The sequence below is a fragment of the Macrobrachium rosenbergii genome, chromosome 48 (assembly GCF_040412425.1).
Source record: "Macrobrachium rosenbergii isolate ZJJX-2024 chromosome 48, ASM4041242v1, whole genome shotgun sequence".
NCBI classification, from domain to species: domain Eukaryota; kingdom Metazoa; phylum Arthropoda; class Malacostraca; order Decapoda; family Palaemonidae; genus Macrobrachium; species Macrobrachium rosenbergii.
The window spans coordinates 60,296,513-60,320,004 of record NC_089788.1 but is presented as its reverse complement, the minus strand read 5'-3'; the positions used below and the strand labels follow the sequence as shown (position 1 = coordinate 60,320,004).

General features: G+C 38.1%; 1 pseudogene; it reads right to left on the bottom strand.

The window, feature by feature from the left end:
• Positions 1-23,492, bottom strand: part of LOC136831444 (zinc finger protein 624-like) — a 378,392-nt pseudogene that overhangs the window by 19,382 nt on the left and 335,518 nt on the right.

Sequence of the window (23,492 nt, the reverse complement as noted above, 5' to 3'; positions counted from 1 at the left end):
AATGAATCGTTGCAAGAATTGGAAAGGTCAATGAGCGAATGGGATGGGTTAGTTGAAGAATTGGGGAGGTATTTGGGAACGAGTTAGAGGGTATAGATGAGATTGTGGATGAAATTGAGAGTGGTAATAGTGAAGAAGATAGCGTGAATCTGAGAGAGAATGGAGGAGATGATGTGAGTTTGAATGTTGCTAGAAGAGAGAGTGATTCTGAGAGAATGATTGCGTGCCCATGAACGCGATCTAGAGGACCTGCTAGTGAGTGAGCCCGTGGGTGTTGCGCAAGGCGATTTGAAAGAGGTGTGAAAGGTGTTGGTTGAGAAATGCTAAAAGGGGGAGAAATATAGAGGGATGAATAAATTTGTTTTTATTTAGCATTTCCCAACGTTTTGTGAGAGAGAGAGAGAGAGAGAGAGAGAGAGAGAGAGAGAGAGAGAGAGAGAGAGAGAGAGAGAGAGAGAGAGAGAGAGAGAGAGAGAGAGTGTAATTGTCGTAAGTGAGTGCTTCGGTTGTTGGAAGACGGATGAGGTCGTTAGTTTGTTTACGGCGCTGTCTGTCTGTGGAATATGTGAAGGATTTTTCAGTTTTTTTGGAGTCTTTAGTCAGAGCTAGTGCCAGTCAGTGGTTCTTGTGTGGGACAGTTTTTGTCGTATGCTTTTCTGGGAGTTGTTGGTCTTCTTGTTGGTGTGCTGTTTATTTGTGTGTGTGTTCCGTTTCTTTTTTTTGTATTCCCTTGTTGTGTTTGTGGTTGTTTGCGGTTGTGGTTGTTACGGCGGCCTTTATCCATCTCCAGCAACCGAAGATCAGGGTGAGTGTTGTTTGTTGTTTGTTTGTGGGTTTGAATTCCGCCACAACCCCATATACCTGGAAATGAAATCGCCCCGATAGAATTAAATGGACTGCTTCATTGACAACTTTGGTTTCATTTAACAAATACTTTCATATGAGATTCAAATATAATGTTCATTACATCAACAATATTATAGCATGATTTGACGGAGTTCGACATTCTGAATTCTGTAATAACTTCAGTTTTTGGTAAAAATTCTGACATTTCTAATAAGTTAACACCAGAAAACATTCACTGGTCATTATGACCAATAAGGACTGATGTTGGATTTTATTCGTGATGTGCTACACTTCAAGACATCACTACCATCCAAATTATGTCTTTACGCTAATAAATAACTGATCAATGACCAAATGTATTCACCACCAACACTGGCAACATGAGGATACAGTAGCTCATTTAAGGAGGAGCATGGTGTAGTGTTTCAGCTGTTTCCCTATTTTTTTTTTTTTTTTTTTTTTTTCTGAAGACGTGGTGACTATTTAATTTTTACAATTTAGTATCAACATAAATTACAGCATATAACTATTTGGATTATTGTCACAAAATTGGTTGAAATCCTATACATGATCATTTTGGAGAGCTACACATCTCCTTTCATATAACCCACAAAGTGGAGGTCATACAGTTATTTCAGTACACTGCGGCCATCTTTAGAACTTTCCATTGCTTACAAGACACTAAATTTGTTTGTGTGGAATTCACTGACTTCTTAAGGAACCAATTCAAAATAAAACTGCTGACAATTTCATCACCAGTGTTTAATCTGATAAATATCCACCTACGAATTTTGCTTTGAATAGACATTATTCTTACGGTGAAAATTATTAAACAAAGATTAAACACTGTCCAGTCATGTGTAAAAAAAAAAAAAAAAAAAAAAAAAAAAAAATACAGCTCTGCACCGCACCAAATTCACAACACAATAAAACCACAGAGCGTATTGAATTATGCATGAAACCTATAAAGTCAATGAATTTTAAGGAGTATAAATAGATACCGCAGATAATTTCTCAAGAATGTCATTTCTCCAAACAAATCACAAAACCATCACTCAATCAGACTTTACTCATCAAGTCTCACCATATAATTTTTATTCTCTCTCTCTCTCTTATTTCCATGTGCTTTTTAAAAACAACTTAAATTCCAAAATTATAACAAATTTTTACTGAGCTTTTCTGCTTTCTTTTTAGATCTACAGAGCCAAGAAATTCTTGTATTTAAGAAAGTTACCAATCTACTGGTGAATAAGAGGAATGCAGCTTTCAATAGAAAAGGCAAATAACACTTATGTAGAGAGAGAGAGACGAGAGAGAGAGAGAGAGAGACCGTTCTTGAGAGAGAGAGAGAGAGAGAGAGAGAGAGAGAGAGAGAGAGAGAGAGAGAGAGAGAGAGAGAGCATAAAAAAAGGTGTAATATATATCACTAAGACATTATTTAAGTCATAGAATACCACGGAGAGACAGCTGCCGATTGTTCTACATCATAATTCTTATTCTCTCTTACTTTTGTCATTGAACATCAAACTAATATATATTAATACAATACCGTTTAACACAACAATGGAATGCCTCTTCAAGCTACCATTCTCAGAAAATCTTTTGCCCCAATCTTTACACTCGAAAGGCTTTTCACCTATATTGATTCTCGCGTGCCTTTTCACCTATATGGATTCTCAAGTGCCTTTTCAAATGGCCATTCTGAAAAATTATTTGGCCACAATCTTCACACTTGAAAGGCTTTTCACCTCTTGGATTCATATGTGACTTTTCAAATGACCATTCTGAAAAAAATATTTAGCCACAATCTTTACACTCAAAAGCCTTTCACCTGTATGGATTCTCATGTACCTTTTCAAAAGACCATTCTGAAAAAAATATTTGGCAACAATCTATACCCTTGAAAGGCTTTTCACCTGTATGGATTCTCGTGTGCCTTTTCAAATGACCATTCTGAAAAAATATTTCCCCATCATCTTTACACTTGAATGGCTTTTCACCTGTATGGGTTCTCATGTACCTTTTCAAATTATCAGTCTGAAAAAATATTTGGCCACATCTTTACACTTGAAAGGCTTTTCACTTGTATGAATTATGACGTGCCTTTTCACTTGACTATTCTAAAAAATATTTGGCCATAATTTTTACGCTTAAAAGGCTTTTCACCTGCATGGATTCTCATGTGCCTTTTCAAACTACCATTCTGGAAAAATATTTGGCCACAATCTTTACACTAGAAAGGCTTTTCACTTGTATGAATTCTTATGTGCATTTTCAAATAATCATTCTGAAAAAATATTTCCCCATAATCTTTACACATGAAAGGTTTTTCACCTGTATGGATTCTTTTTCACCTGTATGGATTCTCATATGCCTTTCCAAATGACCATTCTGAAAAAATATTTGGCCACAATCTTTACACTTGAGAGGCTTTCCACCTACATGGATTCTCATGTGCCTTTTGAATGAACATTCTGAAAAAATGTTCAGCCACAATCTTTACACTCGAAAGGCTTTTCACCTCTAAGGCTTCTCATGTGCCTTTTCAAATTACAGTACTATTGTCAGAAAATCTTTGGGCACAATCTTTACACTTCAGACTTTTCACCTGTATGGATTCTCATGTGCCTTTTCAAATGACCTTCTGAAAAAATATATGGCCATAATCTTTACACCTGAAAGGCTTTTCACCTGCATGGATTCTCATGTGCCTTTTCAAATGACCTTCTGAAAATATATTTGGCCATAATCTTTACACTTGAAAGGCTTTTCTCCTGCATGGATTCTCATGTGCCTTTTCAAATGACATTCTGAAAAAATATATGGCCATAATCTTTACACCTGAAAGGCTTTTCACCTGTATGGATTCTCATGTGCCTTTTCAAATGACCATTCTGAAAAAAATATTTGGCCATATCTTTACACTCGAAAGGCTTTTCACTTGTATGGATTCTCATGAGCCTTTTCAAATGACCATTCTGAAAAAATATTTGTCCATGATCTTTACATTTGAAAGGCTTTTCACCTGTATGGATTCTCATATTCCTTTTCAAATGACCACTCTTAAAAAGTATTTGGCCACAGCTTTACACTTGAAAGGCTTTTCGCTTGTATGGATTCTCGTGTGCCTTTCCAAGTAACCATTCTGAAAAAATATTTGGCCATAATCTTTACACTTGAAAGGCTTTTAACCAGTATGGATTCTCATATACCTTTTCAAATGAAAAATTCTGAAAAAATATTTGGTCACATCTTTACACTCGGAGCCTTTTACCATGTATGTATTCTCATTTACCTTTTCAAATGGCCATTCTAAAAAATATTTGTCCATAATCTTTACACTTGAAAGGCTTTTCACCTGTATGGATTCTCGTGCACCTTTTCAAAGGACCATTCTGAAAAAACCCTTTGGCCACATCTTTACACTTCAAAGGATTTTCACATGTCTTTTCAAATGAACATTCTGAAAAATTATTTGGCCATAATCTTTACACTTGGATTCTCATCTGCCTTTTCAAAGGACTATTATGAAAAAATTTTTGGGCATAATCTTTACACTTGAAGGGGTTTTCACCTGTATGGATTCTCATGTGCCTTTTCAAACTACCATTCTGAAAAAATATTTGGCCACAATCTTTAAAATCAAAAAGCTTTTCACCTGCCTGGATTCTCATGTGTCTTTTCAAATGACCATTCTGAAAAAATATTTCGCCCTAATCTGTACACTTGAAAGGCTTTTCACCTGCATGGATTCTCATGTGACTTTTCAAGCTACCATTCTGAAAAAATATTTGGCCACATCTTTACACTAGAAAGGCTTTTTACTTGTATGGATTCTCATGTGCCTTTTCAAATGACCATTCTGAAAAAATGTTTAACCATAATATTTAAACTTGAAAAGCTTTTCACCTGTATGGATTCTCATGTGCCTTTTCAAATGAACATTCTGAAAAAAAATATTTGGCCATAATCTTTACATTTGAAGGGCTTTACACCTTCATGAATTATCATGTGCCTTTTCAAATGACCATTCTGGAAAAATATTTCGCCACAATCTTTACACTTGATAGACTTTTCACCTATATGGATTCTCATGTGCCTTTCCAAATGACCATTCTGAAAAAATATTTGGCCATAATCTTTACCCTTGAAAGACTTTTCACCTATATGGATTCTCATGTGCCTTTTCAAATGACCATTGTGAATAAATATTTGGCCATAATATTTACACTTCAAAGACTTTTCACCTACATGGATTCTCAAGTGTCTTTTCAAATAAACAATTTGAAAAAATATTTGGCCATAATCTTTACACTCGAAAGTCTTTTCACCTGTACGGCTTCTCTCATATGCCTTTTAAAATTACAATTGTCAAAATCTTTGGGGACAATCTTTACACTTCAAAGTCTTTTCACCTGGTTGGATTCTCATGTGCCTTTTCAAACGGCCATTCTGAAAAATTATTTGGCCATAATCTTTACACTTGAAAGTCTTTTCACCTCTATGGATTCTCATGTGCCTTTCCAAATGACCATTCCAAAAAAATCTTTGTTCATGATCTTTACACTCAAAAGGCTTTTCACCTGTACGGATTCTCATGACCCTTTTCAAACTACCATTCTGAAAAAATATTTGGCCACATCTTTACCCTAGAAAGACTTATTACTTGTATGGAATCTCATGTGCCTTTTCAAATGACCATTCTGAAAAAATATTTGGCCATAATCTTTACACTTAAAAGGCTTTTCACCTGTATGGACTCTCATGTGCCTTTTCACATGACCATTCTAAAAAAATATTTGGCCATATCTTCACACTCGAAAGGCTTTTCACTTGTATGAATTCTCATGTGCCTTTTCAAATGACCATTCTGAAAAAATATTTGGTCAAAATCTTTACACTTCAAAGGCTTTTCACCTGTATGGATTCTCAAGTGCCTTTTCAAATGACCATTCTGAAAAAATATTTGGCCACATCTATACACTCAAAAGGCTTTTCACTTGTATGGAATCTCATGTGCCTTTACAAATGACAATTCTGAAAAAATATTTAGCCACAATCTTTACACTTGAATGGCAAAAAATTTCCACCCGTATGGATTCTCATGTGCCTTTTCAAATGACCATTCTGAAAAAATATTGGACATAATCTTTAAACCTGAAAGGCTTTTCACTTGTACGGATTCTCGTGTGCCTTTTCAAATGACCATTCTGAACAAAAATTTGTCTATAATCTGTACACTCGAAAGGCTTTTCTCCTGTAAAGCTTCTCATGTGCATTTTCAAATTACTATGGGCAGAAAATCTTTGGGTACAATCTTTACAGTTGAAAGTCTTGTCACCTGTATAGATTCCCATGTGCCTTTTCAAATAACCATTCTGAATTTCACCCGCATGATTCTCGTGTGCCTTTTCAAATAACCATTCTGAAAAAATATTTGTCCACAATCTTAGAACCAAAAGGCTTTTCGCCTGTATGGATTCTTATGTTCCTTTTCAAATGACCTTTCTGAAAAAATATTTGGCCATAATCTTTACACTTGAAAGGCTTTTCACCTGCATGGATTCTCATGTGCCTTTTCAAATGACCATTGTGAAAAAATATTTGGCCATGATCTTTACACTTGAAAGGCTTTTCACCTGTATGGATTCTCATGTGCCTTTTCAAAAGAATATTCTGAAAAAAATATCTGGCCACAATCTTTTCACTCAAAAGGCTTTTCACCTCTAAGGCTTCTCATGTGCCTTTTCAAATTACTAATGTCAGAAAATCTCTGGGCACAATCTTTACACTTCAAAGTCTTTTCACCTGTATGGATTTTCCTGTGCCTTTCCAAAAGCAAATTCTGAAAAAATATTTGGCCATAATCTTTACACTTGAAAGGCTTTTCACCTGTACGGATTCTCATGTGCCTTTTCAAATGACCATTCTGAAAAAATATTTGGCCACAATCTTTACACTTGAGAGGCTTTTCACCTACATGGATTTTCATGTGCCTTTTCAAATGAACATTCTGAAAAAACATTTGGCCACAATCTTTACACTCGAAAGACTTTTCACCTCTAGAAAATCTTTGGGCACAATCTTTACACTTCAAAATCTTTTCACCTGTATGGATTCTCATGTGCCTTTTCAAATGACCATTCTGAAAAAAATCTTTACAATCGAAAGGCTTTTCACCTGCAGGAATTCTCGTGTGCCTTTTCTAATGACCATACTGAAAAAATATTTGGCTACAATCTTTGCAACTGAAAGGCTTTTTGCCTGTATGTATTCTTATGTGACTTTTCAAATGACCATTCTGAAACAAAATTTTTCGCCATTATCTTCATACTTGAAAGGCTTTTCACCTGCATGGATTCTCATGTACCTTTTCAAATGACAATTCTGAAAAAATATTTTGTCAATCTTTACACTTGAAAGGCTTTTCACCTGTATGGATTCTCATGTGCCTTTTCGAATGACCATTCTGAAAAAATATTTCGCCACAATCTTCACACTTGAGAGGCTTTTCACCTACATGGATTCTCATGTGTCTTTTCCAATGAACATTCTGAAAAAACATTTGGCCACAATCTTTACACTTGAAAGGCTTTTCACCTTTAAGGCTTCTCATGTGCCTTTTTAAATTACTATTGTCAGAAAATCTTTGGGCACAATCTTTAAACTTCAAAGACTTTTCACCTGTATGGATTTTCCCGTGCCTTTGCAAATGACAATTCTGAAAAAATATTTGGACATATTCTTTACACATGAGAAGGCTTTTCACCTTTATGGATTCTCATGTGCCTTTTCAAATGACCATTTTGAAAAAATATTTGGCCACAATCTTTATATTTGACAGGCTTTTTCACCTACATGGATTCTCATGTCTTTTCAAATGAAAATTCAGAAAAAAATATTTGGCAACAATCTTTACACGCGAAAGACTTTTCACCTCTAAGGCTTCCTCACATGCCTTTTCAAATTACTATTGTCAGAAAATCTTTGGGCACAATCTTTATGCTTCAAAGTCTTTTCACCTGTATGGATTCTCATGTGCCTTTTCAAATGACCATTCTGAAAAAATATTTCCCCATAATCTTTACACTTGAAAGGCTTTTCCCCTGTATAGATTCTCATGTGCCTTTCCAAATGACCATTCTGGAAAAATATTTGTCCACATCTTTACACTTGAAAGGCTTTTCACCGGTACGGATTCTCAAAGATGTTTTCATATGACCATTCTGAAGAAATATTTGGCCATAATCTTTACACTTGAGAGGCTTTTCACCTACATGGATTCTCATGTGTCTTTTCAAAAGACCATTCTGAAAAAATATTTTTCCACAATCTTTACACATGAGAGGCTTTTCACCTACATGGATTCTCATGTGCCTTTTCAAATAAACATTCTAAAAACACATTTGGACACAATCTTTACTCTCGAAAGGCTTTTCACCTCTAAGGCTTCTCATGTGCCTTTTCAAATTTTCTATTGTCAGAAAATCTTTGGGCACAATCTTTACACTTCAAAGTCTTTTCACCTGTATGGATTCTCATGTGCCTTTTCATATGACCATTCTGAAAAAATATTTGGCCACAATCTTTAGAATCAAAAGGCTTTTCACCTGCATGAATTCTTGTGTGCCTTTTCTAATTACCATTCTGAAAAAATATTTGGCCATAATCTTTGCAATTGAAAGGCTTTTCACCTGTATGGATTCTCATGTGCCTTTTCAAATGACCATTCTGAAAAAATATTTGGCCACAATCTTTACACTTGAAATGCTTTTGACCGGCATGGATTCTCATGTGCATTTTCAAATGACCATTCTGAAAAAACATTTGGCCATAATCTTTACACTTGAAAGGCTTTTCGCAACCTGTATGGATTCTTATGTGCCTTTTGAAACGACAATTCTGAAATAATATTTGGCCACAATCTTTAAAATCGAAGGGCTTTTCACCTGTATGGATTCTCATGTGCCTTTTCAAATGACCATTCTGAAATAATATTTGGCCATAATCTTTACACTTGAAAGGCTTTTCACCTGCATGGATTCTCATGCGCCTTTTCAAATGACCATTCTGAAAAAATATTTGGCCACATCTTTACACTCGAAAGGCTTTTTACATGTATGGTTTCTCATGTGCCTTTTCAAATGACCACTCTGAAAAAATATTTGGCCATAATCTTTACAATCGAAAGGCTTTTCACCTGTATGGATTCTAATGTGCCTTTTCAAATGACCATTCTGAAGAAATATTTCGCCATAATCTTTACACTCGAAAGGCTTTTCACTTGTATGGATTCTTATTTGTATTTTCAAAAACCCATTCTGAAAAAATCTTTGGCCACATCTTTACATTCTAAAGGCTTTTCACTTGTATGGATTCTCATGTGCCTTTTGAAATGACCATTCTGAAAAAAATATTTGGCCATAATCTTTACACTCAAAAGGCTTTTTACTTGTATGGATTCTCATGTGTCTTTTCAAATGACCATTCTGAAAATATCTTTGGCCACCATCTTTACACTTGAAAGGTTTTTCACCTGTATGGCTTCTCATGTGCCTTTTCAAATTTCTATTGCCAGAAAATCTTTGGCCACAATCTTTACACTCGAAAGGCTTTTCAACTGTATGTGATTCTCAGGTGCCTTTAAAAAAACTATATATATATATATATATATATATATATATATATATATATATATATATATATATATATAATCACAATGTGTACCAACTACCTGGTTATTACACAAATAATCACAGATTTTAAAAATTTACCTCACTTCAGCCAGATACTTGAACTCTCATAATAATAAACTCTACAGGTAACAGTGATCCCTTAAAAAGCTCATTAATCACGTGAAAAATCAATCTAAGCTTATCAAAACAAGTATGAGGTATCAACAACTGAACAAGAAATATACTACAATAAAAGGGCATCAAACAACTTTTAACTGTTTCCTTGGCCTTAATTCACTTCAGAAAAACTAAACGAGGAAAACACATTTATCACTTTTCCTTATGCACACAATTAATCCTATTCACTGGTGGTCAAGAAATGAAACACTGTTTTTAAAAACATTAAATACAAAAATTTACAGTTAAATTCAAAATTTATGATTAGAATTTGCAATCTGAAAAATTTACTATTACTTGAAAACAACACAAAAATTTAATTATTCTTGAGTTAAATTATTAAACAAAACTAGATCACATAACTTTATCAAGAAATTAAACTAATCAAGAAAAATTTAAACTATCAAGTCTTACTCAAGATTTGAAAAGAAAACCTTAATAAATGAAAATTAAATCAAGTAAGTAATGTTACATTATCAAGAAATATTAAAAATGCTAAGTAAATAAATCTTAAATCCCCAAAATATAAAATGTGAAAAACCAACAGACAGCAAACACAATAAAACACAAAAATACACAACACTTACCAATAATAATTTCACTACGGCAAAATTCCCCTAATATACCTTATTATACCATGGTAATAATAAGTAAAGTTCACTTTCTCTTACACAAGCTTGTGAAAATCTTTGCAAAATCACTTGAAAAGCTTTAGATTCACAAAACATCCTTACCAAATACACTTTTCCTACATTCAGATCTCAAAAGCTAAGTTTGATATTAATGACCACACATATTTTATGTCAACTTCTCTCTTTTGAATAAAGAGAGAGAGAGAGAGAGAGAGAGAGAGAGAGAGAGAGAGAGAGAGAGAGAGAGAGAGAGAGAGAGAGAGAGAGAGAGAGAACCAACTCTTACAGTCTCTGAAATCAGAATGAGCAAATTTTAGGGTTCCAGTGGGAAATGAAACAACCAAATGACATCAGAACAATTCGTGATCAGAGCAACGCAATCCTACAAAACATGACTTAATCGATTCAGATGTTTGCATTTACTCTCAAAAAGACATGTACGATTCGAGCAGAAAATCGTATGGGACAAAGCTCTTAAAAAAATCTCAACATGATCAAAAGAGATGGCAGCAGGCAGCCACAAATTGCCTGCTTTCAAAACAAAGACAAAGAACCAAAGTTGGTTTTCAGAACAGTACAAGAAACACTGTGAAATCATTTGTATTTTCTCATATGGGGCACAGCATTTACAGACTTGGTTGCCATTCCCACGCTAGTTAACTCATTATCCTTGCAACAACAACCAAACCGAAACAACAAATCACAAGTACAGAACACTTGTTGCTAGGGGACAAAACATGGATCACATACTACGTTACTATTAAAAATGTATTATTAATTCTAAATTACACTTAATTTATCTAAAGCATTAACTCTTTTGAGATCTGACATTACACTACAGATGATATTTCAACAATTATTATCATTACATATAACATAGAATAAATAGAAGAGTAAATATATCAAACCTATGGGATGATATACACATTACAAGGCAACATCATAAGATTCCTTCCCCCAGAAGATAAGATATCCCGGGTTTGAATCTAATGATTCACAATGGGATAAATAATCTGCAATTACACTGTTCTTTCCAAAAATGTTCTCTATTTCTACACAGTATGGTTACAAAATCAGTCAGGGGAGCTACTATGGCTGTGAAATTTAGACGGCGATAAAATCCAGCCGTGCTCACAAATCTTTACAGTTGTTCCTTAATCCTTTAACGCCGAAGCCCTATTTTCAAAAACGTCTCCCGTATGCCGGCGGCCTCCTAGAGGTAGCGCCGAAGCGGAAAAAAAGTTTTTTTCAAAAAATCACAGCGCGCTTAGTTTTCAAGATTAAGAGTTCATTTTTGGCTCCTTTTTTTCTCATTGCCTGAAGTTTAGTATGCAATCATCAGAAATGAAAAAAAAATATTATCATATATAAATATTGGAATATATGACAGCGAAAAAAACTCGTATATAATTGTATACAAATCGCGCTGTAAGGAAAACGGTTAAAGCTAATGAGTTAATTTTTTTAGTTGTATTGTACACTAAATTGCGATGATTTTGGTATATAACAGATTGTAAAACGATTAAAGCAACACAGAGAAAATATTATCACAAAATGATGCATGAATTCGTAACGCGCGGACGTAAAAAAATTTTTTTCAAAAATTCACCAAAAATCTAAATATTGTGCTAGAGACTTTCCAATTGTGCCAAAATGAAGGAAATAGATTGAATATTACTAGACTGTAAGTTTTTTTAGCTTACAATTGCATTTTTGAACCATTTCGATCGAGTTAAAGTTGACCAAAGGTTGATTTTTTTTCTATTTATCGTTATTTCGATGTAAATATTTAAAAACTGTGAAGAGCTAAAGGAATGATTTATTTTTTGTTGTATTCTACATGAAATTGCGCACATTTTGATGTATAACACTTTATGTAACGAATAATATGAAACGGCGAAAAAATTACGGCAAACTGACGCAAGAAATGACACGATTTTCAGCGGAGTCCCCGCGCGCGAATCGGAGGAAATTATTTTTTTAAAAAATTCACCAAAAATCTAAATATTGTGCTAGAGACTTTCCGTTTGTTGCAAAATGAAGGTAAGTGATTGATTGTTACTCGAATGTAATAATTATGGCTTACGAATGCGTTTTTCGATCATTTCGGTCGAGTCAAAGTTGACTGAACGTTAAAATTTTGTCAGTTATCGTGATTTCGGCGAAAATATTAAAAAACTGTGAAGAGCTAAAAGAATGATTTATTTTTTGTTGTATTCTACATGAAATTGTGCACATTTTGATGTATAACACTTTATGTAACGAATAATATGAAACGGCGAAAAAATTACGGCAAGCTGACGCAAGAAATGCCACGATTTTCAGCTGATTCCGTGCGCGCGGAGCGGAGGAAATTATTTTTTTCAAAAATTCACCAAAAATCTAAATATTGTGCTAGAGACTTTCCGTTTGTTGCAAAATGAAGGTAAGTGATTGATTGTTACTCGAACAATGTAATAATTACGGCTTACCAATGCGTTTTTCGATCATTTCGGTCGAGTCAAAGTTGATCGAATGTTAAAATTTTGTCAGTTATCGTGATTTCTGCGAAAATTAAAAACCTGTGAAGAGCTAAAGGAATGATTTATTTTTTGTTGTATTCTACATGAAATTGCGCACATTTTGATGTATAACACTTTATGTAACGAATAATATGAAACGGCGAAAAAATTACGGCAAGCTGACGCAAGAAATGCCACGATTTTCAGCTGATTCCGCGCGCGCTTAGCGGAGGAAATTATTTTTTTCAAAAATTCACCAAAAATCTAAATATTGTGCTAGAGACTTTCCGTTTGTTGCAGAATGAAGGTAAATGATTGATTGTTACTCGAATGTAATAATTATGGCTTACGGATGCGTTTTTCGATCATTTCGGTCGAGTCAAAGTTGACCGAACGTTGATTTTTTTCTATTTATCGTTATTTCGATGTAAATATTTAAAAACTGTGAAGAGCTACAGGAATGATATATTTTTTGTTGTATTTTACATAAAATTGCGCACATTTTGATGTATAACACTTTATGTAACGAATAATATGAAACGGCGAAAAAATTACGGCAAGCTGACGCAAGAAATGCCACGATTTTCAGCTGATTCCGCGCGCGCTTAGCGGAGGAAATTATTTTTTTAAAAAATTCACCAAAAATCTAAATATTGTGCTAGAGACTTTCCGTTTGTTGCAAAATGAAGGTAAATGATTGATTGTTACTCGAATGTAATAATTATGGCTTAAAAATGCGTTTTTCGATCATTTCGGTCGCGTCAAAGTTGACCGAACGTTAAAATTTTGTCAGTTATCGTTATTTCGGCGAAAATTAAAAACCTGTGAAGAGCTAAAGGAATGATTTATTTTTTGTTGTATTCTACATGAAATTGCGCGTATTTTGATGTATAACACTTTATGTAACGAATAATATGAAACGGCGAAAAATCACGGCAAACTGACGCAAGAAATGACACGATTTTCAGCGGATTCCGTGCGCGCGGAGCGAAGGAAATTTTTTTCAAAAATTCACCAAAAATCTAAATATTGTGCTAGAGACTTTCCGTTTGTTGCAGAATGAAGGTAAATGATTGATTGTTACTCGAATGTAATAATTATGGCTTACGGATGCGTTTTTCGATCATTTCGGTCGAGTCAAAGTTGACCGAACGTTGATTTTTTTCTATTTATCGTTATTTCGATGTAAATATTTAAAAACTGTGAAGAGCTAAAGGAATGATATATTTTTGTTGTATTTTACATGAAATTGCGCACATTTTGATGTATAACACTTTATGTAACGAATAATATGAAACGGCGAAAAAATTACGGCAAGCTGACGCAAGAAATGCCACGATTTTCAGCTGATTCCGCGCGCGCTTAGCGGAGGAAATTTTTTTTAAAAAATTCACCAAAAATCTAAATATTGTGCTAGAGACTTTCCGTTTGTTGCAAAATGAAGGTAAATGATTGATTGTTACTCGAATGTAATAATTATGGCTTAAAAATGCGTTTTTCGATCATTTCGGTCGCGTCAAAGTTGACCGAACGTTAAAATTTTGTCAGTTATCGTTATTTCGGCGAAAATTAAAAACCTGTGAAGAGCTAAAGGAATGATTTATTTTTTGTTGTATTCTACATGAAATTGCGCGTATTTTGATGTATAACACTTTATGTAACGAATAATATGAAACGGCGAAAAAATCACGGCAAACTGACGCAAGAAATGACACGATTTTCAGCGGATTCCGTGCGCGCGGAGCGAAGGAATTTTTTTTTCAAAAATTCACCAAAAATCTAAATATTGTGCTAGAGACTTTCCGTTTGTTGCAGAATGAAGGTAAATGATTGATTGTTACTCGAATGTAATAATTATGGCTTACGGATGCGTTTTTCGATCATTTCGGTCGAGTGAAAGTTGACCGAATGTTAAAATTTTGTCAGTTATCGTGATTTCGGCGAAAATATTAAAAAACTGTGAAGAGCTAAAGGAATGATTTATTTTTTGTTGTATTCTACATGAAAATGCGCACATTCTGATGTATAACACTTTATGTAACGAATAATATGAAACGGCGAAAAAATTACGGCAAGCTGACGCAAGAAATGACACGATTTTCAGCGGAGTACGCGCGCGCAGAGCGGAGGAAAATTTTTTTTTTTCAAAAATTCACCAAAAATCTAAATAATGTGCTAGAGACTTTCCGTTTGTTGCAAAATGAAGGTAAAGGATTGAATATCACCAGAATATGAGATTTTTGCTTACCCAAAAGTTTTCCAAGTAAAAAAAATTATATATATATATATATATATATATATATATATATATATATATATATATATATATATATATATATATATATATATATATATATATATATATATATATATATAATATATAGAAATCATCAACACACAATCACGTGTGGAACAGAAATAAATTTCTGACTCATGATCGGGATACCAGGTCTTCAGGTGGAAAGCAGGGCGTTATCCACTGGGCCATACAAGTCTAAAAAGTTGGAACCTGAGAGCAACTGCACCCAAGGAATTACCTGGGCAAGATAACTGCTTGCATAAAAAGTTTTCCCCAACTTCCCGACTCAGCAATGACCCAATGACAACATTTCATTCGAATTATCCCTTCTGAGTGAATAAGATAGAAATCATCAACACACAATCACGTGTGGAACAGAAATAAATTTCTGACTCATGTCGGGATCGAACCCAGGTCTCTCAGGTGGAAAGCAAGGGCGTTATCCACTGGGCCATACAAGTCTAAAAGAAGTTGGAACCTGAGCAACTGCAGTAAGGAATTACCTGGGCAAGATAACTGCTTGCATACCAACTGTTTTTCCCCAACTTCCCGACTCAGCAATGACCCAATAGACAACATTTTATTCGAATTATCCCTTCTGAGTGAATAAGATGAAATCATCAACACACAATCACGTGTGGAACAGAAATAAATTTCTGACTCACGTCGAGGATCGAAAGGTCTCTCAGGTGGAAAGCAGGGCGTTTTCCACTGGGCCATACAAGTCTAAAAAGTTGAACCTGAGCAACTGCTAAAGGAATTACCTGGGCAAGCTAACTGCTTGCATACCAGCGATTTTCCCCAACTTCCCGACTCAGCAATGACCCAATAGACAACATTTCATTATTATCCCTTCTGAGTGAATAAGAAAATCATCAACACACAATCACGTGTGGAACGAAATAAATTTCTGACTCACGTCAGGGATCGAACCCAGGTCTCTCAGGTGGAAAGCAAGGGCGTTATCCACTGGGCCATACAAGTCTAAAAGAAGTTGGAACCTGAGAGCAACTGCACCCAAGGAATTACCTGGGCAAATAACTGCTTGCATGATTAGTTTTCCCCAACATTTCCCGACTCAGCAATGACCCAATAGACAACATTTCATTCGAATTATCGTCTTCTGAGTGAATAAGATAGAAATCATCAACACACAATCACGTGTGGAACAGAAATAAATTTCTGACTCACGTGGATAACGCCAGGTCTGCTTTCCACCTGAGACAAGTCTGTTCGATCCCGACAGAGGAGTCAGAAATTTATTTCTGTTTCCAAATGATTGTGACCCAATGATGATTTCAATCATTATTCGAATTATCCCTTCTGAGTGAATAAATAGAAATCATCGAATGAAATGTTGAACAGAAATAAATTGACTCATTGCTGAGTCGGAAGTCAGGTGGAAAAAGGGCGTTACCCACTGGGCCATACTGGTATGCAAGCAGTTAGCTTGCCCAGGTAATTCCTGGGTGCAGTTGCTCTCAGGTTCCAACTTCTTTTAGACTTGTATGGCCCAGTGGATAACGCCCTTGCTTTCCACCTGAGAGACCTGGGTTCGATCCCGACGTGAGTCAGAAATTTATTTCTGTTCCACACGTGATTGTGTGGTGATGATTTCTATCTTATTCACTCAGAAGGGATAATTCGAATGAAATGTTGTCTATTGGGTCATTGCTGAGTCGGGAAGTTGGGGAAAACTCGCTGGTATGCAAGCAGTTAGCTTGCCCAGGTAATTCCTTGGGTGCAGTTGCTCTCAGGTTCCAACTTCTTTTAGACTTGTATGGCCCAGTGGACAACGCCCTTGCTTTCCACCTGAGAGACCTGGGTTCGATCCCGACGTGAGTCAGAAATTTATTTCTGTTCCACACGTGATTGTGTGTTGATGATTTCTATCTTATTCACTCAGAAGGGATAATTCGAATGAAATGTTGTCTATTGGGTCATTGCTGAGTCGGGAAGTTGGGGAAAACTTCGCTGGTATGCAAGCAGTTAGCTTGCCCAGGTAATTCCTGGTGCAGTTGCTCTCAGGTTCCAACTTCTTTTAGACTTGTATGGCCCAGTGGATAACGCCCTTGCTTTCCACCTGAGAGACCTGGTTCGATCCCGACGTGAGTCAGAAATTTATTTCTGTTCCACACGTGATTGTGTGTTGATGATTTCATCTTATTCACTCAGAAGGGATAATTCGAATGAAATGTTGTCTATTGGGTCATTGCTGAGTCGGGAAGTTGGGGAAAATGATCGCTGGTATGCAAGCAGTTAGCTTGCCCAGGTAATTCCTATGGGTGCAGTTGCTCTCAGGTTCCAACTTCTTTTTAGACTTGTATGGCCCAGTGGATAACGCCCTTGCTTTCCACCTGAGAGACCTGGGTTCGATCCCGACGAGTCAGAAATTTATTTCTGTTCCACACGTGATTGTGTGTTGATGATTTCTATCTTATTCACTCAGAAGGGATAATTCGAATGAAATGTTGTCTATTGGGTCATTGCTGAGTCGGGAAGTTGGGAAAACTCGCTGGTATGCAAGCAGTTAGCTTGCCCAGGTAATTCCTTGGGTGCAGTTGCTCTCAGGTTCCAACTTCTTTTAGACTTGTATGGCCCAGTGGATAACGCCCTTGCTTTCCACCTGAGAGACCTGGGTTCGATCCCGACGTGAGTCAGAAATTTATTTCTGTTCCACACGTGATTGTGTGTTGATGATTTCTATCTTATTCACTCAGAAGGGATAATTCGAATGAAATGTTGTCTATTGGGTCATTGCTGAGTCGGGAAGTTGGGGAAAACTCGCTGGTATGCAAGCAGTTAGCTTGCCCAGGTAATTCCTTGGGTGCAGTTGCTCTCAGGTTCCAACTTCTTTTAGACTTGTATGGCCCAGTGGATAACGCCCTTGCTTTCCACCTGAGAGACCTGGGTTCGATCCCGACGTGAGTCAGAAATTTATTTTGTTCCACACGTGATTGTGTGTTGATGATTTCTATCTTATTCACTCAGAAGGGATAATTCGAATGAAATGTTGTCTATTGGGTCATTGCTGAGTCGGGAAGTTGGGGAAAACTTCGCTGGTATGCAAGCAGTTAGCTTGCCCAGGTAATTCCTTGGGTGCAGTTGCTCTCAGGTTCCAACTTCTTTTAGACTTGTATGGCCCAGTGGATAACGCCCTTGCTTTCCACCTGAGAGACCTGGGTTCGATCCCGACGTGAGTCAGAAATTTATTTCTGTTCCACACGTGATTGTGTGTTGATGATTTCTATCTTATTCACTCAGAAGGGATAATTCGAATGAAATGTTGTCTATTGGGTCATTGCTGAGTCGGGAAGTTGGGGAAAACTCGCTGGTATGCAAGCAGTTATCTTGCCCAGGTAATTCCTTGGGTGCAGTTGCTCTCAGGTTCCAACTTCTTTTAGACTTGTATGGCCCAGTGGATAACGCCCTTGCTTTCCACCTGAGAGACCTGGGTTCGATCCCGACATGAGTCAGAAATTTATTTCTGTTCCACACGTGATTGTGTGTTGATGATTTCTATCTTATTCACTCAGAAGGGATAATTCGAATGAAATGTTGTCTATTGGGTCATTGCTGAGTCGGGAAGTTTGGGAAAATCCGCTGGTATGCAAGCAGTTATCTTGCCCAGGTAATTCCTTGGGTGCAGTTGCTCTCAGGTTCCAACTTCTTTTAGACTTGTATGGCCCAGTGGATAACGCCCTTGCTTTCCACCTGAGAGACCGGGTTCGATCCCGACGTGAGTCAGAAATTTATATATATATATATATATATATATATATATATATATATATATATATATATATATATATATATATACTACATATATACAGAAATTCATACATAAACACATAAATTATATTGTTTTTTACTTTGTTACGAAAACATAACTAAAAGGAATGGTTGTGAAAAACTTTGTTTTTGCATAAAACGAAATTATACAAAACAATGAATACAGATATATAAAAACTTGTAATAAATATAAAACTAAAAATAAATTCAATGCAGAATACTCACTCGTAAATATAAAACTAAAAATAAATTCAAGACAGAATACTCACTCGTAAATATAACACTAAAAAAAAAATCAATGCAGAATACTCACTCGTAATCCTGACTCTTCATGCTGTTTCTTGTTTTCTCCCTCCTCCATTGAAGTCTTGCATTTTTTTCCTCCCAACATGACGGGGCACAAGCGGAGGAGGGAGACGCGCGCCCTTACTGCTGGTGGGCCGCCCTTCGGCGGCTCGCTGTGCCCTCCGGTGTCGCTCGGGCAGGCGCACTCCAATAAATAACCGCATTGTGGTACCTGCGGTTACACTCATCCAACCTGCAAAGTGCTACCTTGCAGGTGCGACACACGTACCGGCTTCTCCTCTTGCCATTCATATGGCACACCCGGCACCGTTTGCCTGCCCCCTTCGATGAGCTCCAGTGTGTGATCTCCTGGCTGCAGCCGACACACAGGGTCGGCTACCCAACGGGACACTGGAATTCGAGGGGTGGCGGCACCTTCAGGGGCGGCGGCATCTTCAGGGGCGGCGTCATCATCAAGGTCGGCGGCAGCAGGGGCGGCGCCGGCAGGATGAGGAATTGTGATATCGGGGTATCTCACGACATCTGACCTTTCCTCTCGGGGCAGAGCTGGAGCTCGGGGCAGGGGGGCGCCGTTGGAAGGCCACTCCTCCGGATCGAAGTTGATGAGGGCATTCCCAACCACCTCAAGAAACTGGATGTGGGTCAACCTCCGAGCGTCCGAATTATACCCACAGTAAATGATGTAGGCATTCCGGAGGGCCAACTGAAGGAGGTATTTGAGGAGCTTCTGTGTCCACCTTCTGGTTCTCCTGGCGAAGGGATAATACTGGATGAGTTGATCAAAGAGATCAACTCCTCCCATGTGCCTGTTGTAGTGCCTGATGACAGTAAGGCGTTGGACACGAAACTCCTCATACATAACTCGGCCCTGCACACGTGTCTTCTTCCGCTGGGTGATCTCCTCTTGGATGGGCTCATGACTCGTCGTAATCATGGGCACGAGTCGGACCCCCTTCCAACGGATGACGAAGACATCTCCCTTCCGCCGCCACTCTGTCTCTCCTCTTGCAAGATGTTGCGGGTGGCTAGCAAACCTCTTGACATTCGGGGCCCCACGCACCAACCGAAGGGTACCACTGACGTGCACACCTGCTTCATACAGTTCCTGGGCCAGGGATACCGAGTTATAATAATTATCCATAAACAGGTGGTATCCCTGGTTACGGAAACGATTCACAAGACCGAAGACCGTGTCAAGCAGCGTGGAGAAGACCCCAGAATACACAGAGAAGTCCACGACGTATCCAGTGTTGGCTTCCGTAATAAAAAATAACTTTACACCATACTTCTTTGGCTTCTTCGGGTTGTACACTTTGATACTTAGACGCCCTTTGTATGGCATCATACCCTCATCCAAAGAAAGGTTCTTCGAAGGAACCACGAGAGTCTGGCACCGTTCACGAATGAACTCCAACACTGGGCGGACTAAGATGAGGCGGTCGGGGTTATTCCGGGGTATAGCCTTTCGGTTGAAGGCGTTGAAATACCTGTCCAACGCCAGGAAACTATCACGGGACATAATGCCGGCCACATTAGGCGTACTTAAAAAAAAATTCCGCCTCCAATATTGCCTGACATCAGCAGCAGGCATCATCCCAAAGAATATGTGGAGCCCCAAAAAGTGCGCCATGTCTGTGAGGTTGCAGCCCGCCAGCGGTGCGACAACGTCGTCCGCAATTCCTCACGACAGTACCGAGCGTAATCTACCGTCTCCGCAACCAGGAATTCAAGCAATTCCCGCGTCAGGAAAAGCTGAATGAACCCCAATACCGTGAGAGGCACAGGGACAGTCAGTCCAGGTACTGCCGTGAATGGGTGCATGTTAGGTGGGGTGGGGTCCTCCGACCACCCCTCATCACTTTCGGACGAACGGCCTTCACCTGAGCTGCCGCGACGTTGCGACCTTCTACGGGTTTGCGCTTGCGCACGCGCATGGGCACGTCTTCGCACTCTCACAATCCCAGCTGGGCCGTCTCCTTCACTTTCCCCATCACTTTCTGTTTCGTCCCCACCAGCCACAATCGAGTCATCCTCTTCCTCCTCCAACTCACTTTCTCCCTCGTAGGCACTAAACCCACTAAACTCTGATTCACTTTCCTGCTGAGGATCCCGTACGGACATTGGTGGCAAATATTCGTCATCGCTGACGTCAGGCGTTATGTTGTCATCGCTGGATGACCAACTACCACCGAAATCAGGACTTTCGACCTGCTCTCGATCGAGCTCCAACAAGTACTCATCAATGTCCTTCTGTTGGAGGCCTCCCAAATGTTTTCGGATGCCCCTCAGGACACCCCGATGCTTCCTAGGGGTCGTAAAAGGAACGGGATGTGGTCCTTGGTCGCCATAGGTCATACGTGGCCGAACAACACGCTGCTGAGAAGCTGGGTCACTCTGGTTGCTGGGTCCTTCTCCAGCATCCAAGTCCAAAACTCGCCTAACACGGTCACTTCCGACAGGCAACATGCGCCTTTCACGCTCCTGACGCCTTTGCGACATCTCTGCAAACGTTCTGTTGCAGCACGAATTCGCTAACACTCGCAAAAGTTCAGCAAAACACGTCTGCGTCAAAATATCGCTCCCGCAAGGCGCTACTCTGATGCGAGATGGGGGAAATTCGCGCATGCGCGTCTGGGTGACGCTCAGAAACAAAACAACAGCTGGATCCGTGAACTCCCAGCATCCGCCGAGGCGCGGGATTTGAAATCTTCCGCAAACTAGGCCTATAATTATTTTTCCGCGAATATTTAAAAAAAGCATTTTCAGTCGACGTTTGCAACGTCCACTCGGCATTCGACAGACAATTTTGGACGACGTTTAAAATGTCCAACAGGCGTTTAAGGGTTAATCTGTCGTTTCCTTCTTCCTGGTGTTTCAATCACATAAGTTCAATCACTTAACTTCTCTATTATCCTATAAGGATCTTGAAACTTATTGGTAAGGGGAAATCTTTTCACTGGTAAGAACACTACAACTTGCTGTCCTACACTAAAACCTCTTAGTTTAGTCTTAGCATCATATCTCCTTTTCCTTTTCTCTTGACTTCCAGATTTTCTAAAGATAATTTTCTAATTTCTCTTAACCTTTTCCTCAAGTTCTTCACAGTATTCTCCTTGGATTTCCCCTTGTTTTCTTCCTAATTCTCAGCAAGAATCTTCAATGGACCTCTCACATCTTGACCAAAAATAATTTCATTTGGTGAACATCCCATACTTTCTTGATAAGCATTCCTAACTTCAAAAAACATCAAGGGTGAACCAGCATCTCATTGTCTTCCCGACTCATAACAATACTTAGTTTACATACTTTTCAAAGTCTGATGGAACTTCTCCAAGATTCCTTGAGTCTCTGGATGATAAGCAGTTGATAACTGTTGCTTCACCCCTAACAAGTTCATCACATCCTGGAACAATTTTGAAGTAAAGTTCATTCCTCTATCACTTTGCACAATTTCAGGTATTCCAAACTTGGAGAAAAACCCCACCAACTTCTCAGCAATTACCTTTGCATTTATACTTCTTACAGGAATCGCCTCAGGATACCTTTGTCACTGGACACAATGTTATCAGATATTAATTTCCTTTCTTTGTTTTCGGAAGCAGCCCAACCACATCTATAATCACCTTGCTAAAGGGTTCTCCTCTAACTTCTATGGGTTGTAGGGGGGCCTTCTGAATGGTTTCATCCGGCTTTCCAGCCATCTGGCATGTGTGACACTCTCAACAGAACCTGCTAACTTTCTTATGAAGTCCAGGCCAGAAAAAACACTTCATAATCTTCTCAACAGTCTTCCTGATTCCCGTATGTCCAAACTTGTGCGCTACTGCTACCGTTTGCTTCCTCAATGGATATGGAATCAGAATTTGATGATATTCACCCCATTCAGCATTTCCTGGTATATCTGCAAGTTGATGCTTCCTCATTAGCAATCCTTCCTTTAAACAATAACAGGTAGGCATTTGTTGCAACTCTTCTTGATCAACAACTCTGATGAACAAATCAGCCAACGTTGTATCCTTCTTCTGCAGTTCCATTAACTTCTTTCTAGTAACTTGACCAACTTCAAGGGCTGAACTCTCAATATCTGCTAACTCTTCTACTGTAGTTTCACTACTATCATCAGAAACACTCTGACTACACTGAGTCTCTTCAAGAACAAAAGAACCTTCTTCTTCTTGGAAAACCTCTTCATTACTACTTTTATATGTTACCTGGTGCAGGTAATTCTTAAGTCTCCACATTCAGTACTTTACAATGGCCTTGA